The sequence below is a fragment of the Arachis hypogaea genome, chromosome 17 (genome assembly GCF_003086295.3).
Source record: "Arachis hypogaea cultivar Tifrunner chromosome 17, arahy.Tifrunner.gnm2.J5K5, whole genome shotgun sequence".
In the NCBI taxonomy this organism is placed as follows: Eukaryota; Viridiplantae; Streptophyta; class Magnoliopsida; order Fabales; family Fabaceae; genus Arachis; species Arachis hypogaea.
In genome coordinates, this window is record NC_092052.1 from 113189113 (window position 1) to 113193935 (window position 4823).

The 4823-nt window shown below is 30.4% G+C and overlaps 1 long non-coding RNA gene across 2 annotated transcripts; it reads left to right on the forward strand.

The window, feature by feature from the left end:
• The first annotated feature begins 469 nt into the window (after nucleotides 1-469).
• LOC112766903 (uncharacterized) lies at nucleotides 470-4459 on the forward strand. 2 transcript variants are annotated; one of them, XR_003184611.3, is made up of 3 exons: nucleotides 470-967; nucleotides 2048-2204; nucleotides 4087-4459. It is a non-coding gene; the product is annotated as an uncharacterized lncRNA (long non-coding RNA). The 2 variants fall into 2 exon arrangements; XR_003184610.3 differs by lacking the exon at nucleotides 4087-4459 and having other exon boundaries at nucleotides 2048-2402.
• The last annotated feature ends 364 nt before the right edge of the window (nucleotides 4460-4823 follow it).

Here is a 4823-nt window from a genome sequence, read left to right on the forward strand (position 1 = left end):
TAAATAGATATATATTAAGGTAGAATGATGAATGTCAGAGGAATTTTGATAAAATCAAATGACATCTACAAACTCCTCATATACTGGTCCCATCTATAAAAGAAAGACCTCTCATTTTGTACGTGATAGTACTTGATGAATCCATGGGATGCGTACTAGGATAAATTGATGAATATGGAAGAAAAGAACATGCCATTTACTATTTAAGTAAGAATTTTACTAATTATGAGATAAAATACTCATTATTGGAATGAATATGTCGTGTATTGGCATAGACAACTCATAGATTAACGCAATATATGTTGTTTCATAGCACTTGGTTGATAACCAAAATGAATCTAATCAAGTACATATTTGAAAAGCCGGAGCTAACAAGAAGGATGCCCGTTCGCAAGTCCTTTTGTCTAAATACGACATAACCTATTTTGCCCAAAAGGTAATAAAAACAAGTGCCTTAGCAAAGCTTCTTGCTCATCAACACATAACAGATTATTGGGGTAATTCCATTTGACACTACAAAAAAGAGTCTAATTTCAAAGGAGTTTTATAATGGAAGTTTAAAAAATATCCCGCAAATAAACTTAAGGAACCAAGTTTTCCCTTCCATGTTTGACGAGATTTAGAGCGGCGATTTTAATTTTAATTAGTAGGGTTTCTAAAAACCCCCCTTCAAATTAAATTCCTAATACCAAAAATCTCTAACGCGCCAAATCAATTCACTAAATTCTCATTCCCCCCCCCCCCCCCCCAAAGCCTCTCTAAAATCGTCTCTTGGCTCGCGCTCATTGCTTAGTCCTCAAATTGTTCTTTCTTCTTCGACGATTCTTCTGACTTCACTTGGGATTTTCGAGTTCTTTGTTATTGTCGTTGCTGGCCGTTCGCGTCGCAATTGCTTGGATTCGCACTGACTACTTCGCTGTTCACGTCTTGTCTTCTCCCTTCTCTGTTCCTCAGTCATCTTCCAAAGGTATATATGTGTCAAGTGCTCTTGGGCTTTTTTATTTGTTACTATTGGCTACTTTTTGGTATTTAAGAAGTGTGTGATTTTGTGGTTCTTTTGGTTGGAAATCAGTTTGTCAAAGTTTTATCTCCAAATACTGTTATGATTGCTACACTGATGTTGTGCAGTTATTTAATTTTGTGTTCGCTAAACTTAGTTTCTACAGGTTGTATTAGGTCATAAAATATGGAAATAACAGTCATTTCTCAACTATGAAACTAGCTTTTGTGAGTAACTAGCTTGAACATGTAAGTTGTATTAGACTCACAATAACAGCAAATTGATATTGGCCTTGTTGGTATCCATGGATCAAAATCTCTAAGGTCATCCTTGCAAGTGAACCTATTTCTGAAGTGTGGAAATTGGTTAGTTCTTATGCATTATTAGTTTAGTGGTCATGATTTGATGCACAATTGTTCTTGGGGTTGACTTCGTATCTGTTCATAATGCAAAATATAAATAGATTATTAGAAGTGTATTTTAGACTTAGGCTTGTTGCCTGACAAGGATCTTTTATAAATTTATTTTAGGTTTAATTATTCTGTTGGTTCCTATAGTTTCAAAAAATTTTAATTAGGTCTCTATACTTTTTTTCCTTTTAATTAAGTCCTTGTACCAATTTATTTTTTTAATTGGGTCCCTACACTTTTTTTTCCTTTTATTTGGGTCCCTGCATCATTTTTTTAGTTGGGTCTCTATACAATTAAGCCAAACTGCTAAGAGGGACCTAATTGAAAAAAAAAAATTGGTGTAGGAATCCAATTAAAAGAAAAAAAAAAAGTATAAAGACCTAATTAAAAATTTTGTGAAATTATAGGGACCAATAGAGTAATTAAGCCTTTATTTTATTCTCTTTATTTTAATAAACTAAAAGCATGCTAGTGTCACATACATTATTTAATTTGGTATGTTCATTGTGATGTTCTCCCCTGGTTTGTAAATATTGTCCTACTCACTTCTTTTATTTTCATTATTGTTGCCTTTTTTATCATAGTAGAAAGTAAGTATTTGTATTATTATTAATATTGACATTATATGTTTTGCCAGTGAAAATGTTTGATATACAATATTCAACTTGGTCAACTTTGAAGACTTCTAGCAATGCTCCACTATGTATTCCTTATTCTTTTATAGTTATTATCCTATAAAAGCTTCAATTTGGATCAAATTCTAGTTGATACTTAAATTGGATTATCACTTCTAGGTAATTTTACTTCTTTCTTTAAAACTTATTACATGATTATCACCGTTGGATTTTATATTATCATTAGGTTTCATTGATACTGTTGTATTATATTTAGCATTACTACTTTACTTGCATAGTGTGTGAGGATTCCTTTTACCTGATCTTGTGTAACTGCATGATTGGTGCCTAATGTTATTGTGCAATAACTTCTCATTATAGGTAGCTTATTCTTTGATATTGATCGTTGTTTTTCAAGAGCGTATAAATTGTCATTGTGGAATTTCGCTCAAGACTTTGTTTTGGATTGCATCTTAAGATAACCTATTTGTACCTGGTCTAATTGTCTTTTTTGCTGAAATCTTTTTTCTTTGTTAGTTTTTGGATTAGTTTTCTTTAACAATAATTAGCTCTCTGCTATAACATAATTTCAATTATAAAAATCTCAAGTTGTACGTGAAAGGTTGGGACTTTAATTAGATAGTTTCCTTTGTGTGCAGAAAATATGTGTACAAACACAATATTGAATATATTCCTTATTTTAAATTAAGTGCTTCTAAACATGTGGAGCTTTATTCTTAGTCCCTAAACAGAGGCAAGTGTTGAATTTCTAATTTTATTCTCTTTAAATTGGAATATGAGTTTGATATCAAGGATAGTGTCTGTATTGGGGTATATATAAAAATAAAATAGAAACAATTATTTTTTTTCCGTTCTCTTCTCAAACCATGGAACCAAACCTTTTCCCCTTGTGTGTTTTGTATGTCATAGCTTTATTCATTTTAGTTGAGTTATTTGAATTTTTGTTGTGTTGTTTTGTTTTGTGTGATTGATGCAAAAAAAAAAAAGATAGAAGAATGACATACTGAGAATTTTGGAAGTGTGTGTGTTGATACCGTTTTATGATAGTTCTCATAAAAGTTGAATAACGAGTTCAAGTTTTAATATGCATGTTTTAATTTTACTTATTGTGTTCTATTAAAGTTTTATTATTCTAATGTAGTTAGATGTTATCTATAATTAATTTTGAATATATTTTTCGTATTTTCTATCTCAAATTTGGAGTTGACTTATTGGATATAATATAGGTTTGAATTAGTTCTGATGGCTTTATTATTATCATTGTAAAACTCAGTTAAATAGTAATTAATAAATTAATAGTTAATAAATTAAATTATAAGTGAAGAATACTTGGAAATTTAAAATTTATAATTTGGAAGGATAAAAATATTTAGAACATAAATTAAAACGCTAATCTTAAAAGTTTTGGCCTAGAAATTGGCCAACGAGTTAAAACAAGTGAACTAGATCTATGTTGGGTCCAAACCCAAGGCTTATAAGGCTTAGACTTGAACCATTTCAGCATCCTTCCCTTCTAAACACATTTAGCAGAGAGAGAGAGAGAGAGAGCTAAGTTTTATCACCAATTTCAGTGAGTAAAGATAAGAGATACTTTTCCCATGTGTTCATTAAATTTTATGAAATCCTAGTGATTGAATATTGTGTATATTATGTGAAAATAGTATAAATTGAGTATTAAAGGCATTAAGTTTTGTCTTGCTTGCTCCCAGTTGGAATGTTGATCTTCCGTTATAAGATGCGGCTGGACACTTAGACCTTTCCGTTATATTTCGATACGTGTGTGTTTCCGCTTGCAATTTTCTTTAATTCCTTTTCAGGCTTTTCGTTTAATAATTTCTTCTAATTATATATATGTATTACAACTCCATCTTGAGTCATACTACTTTATTACCATTGACTTATAACTCGAGTATAAGAATATGAATGGTAGGATGTTACAATTATCATCATCATCATCATCATCATCATCAAAGTTCATCCTTATATTCATTTTAGAGGCTTGCTGAAATGCTAGATTTTGAAATTAAGTGATGGGTTGCAGGAAAAGAAGGAAACTTGCGTGCTTTGCTCTCCACCTTAAAATATGTATGTTCTTATTGCACACATTTTGAATAATGTGATTTTTTTTGTTAGATCCATGTAATGCCAAGAAGTATATAGTACTATAGTCTTAAATAACTTATTTATTTTTTCATTTAGAATTCTCGGGTATAAATTCTTTGAAATTGAATGGTGGAACTTTGTAATTTTGGATATACATTTTCTCACACATTTCTCATCAATCTACCACCTTTGGGCTAGATGTACATGATGCCCTTATTCTCAAACTATCTTATTGATTGTATAATTTTCAAGTGTTATTGTAACTTCTATGTGCAACTTGAATGCTTTATAAAAAGAAATAATTTTTGGTAGCCAGTGGCAATCAATAGTTTTCTGAATGTTGATTATGGATTGTTATCATTCTAAGTGGTTTCTAAAAAGGGTTTCAACATAGTTTGTGATCACCAGACTTTGTCAGTAAACAATTGTTCAATATGGATTTTGTAAAATGTGTGAACCCATACACTTTTATGTTTGTGTAGTTTTGACTTAATATTAGGCAATAAAAAAATACATTGGCCGTTTATGTGGCTTTTTGAGTGATCACATGACCTTTTAACAATTTTTAATATTATAATTTAATTTTTTTTATATTTGCTTGTAAATTTATGTGGGTGTCAAAATCTCACAATATTGTTTAAAATTTTTTCTTTTCAAAGTTATGGAGTTTTAAAA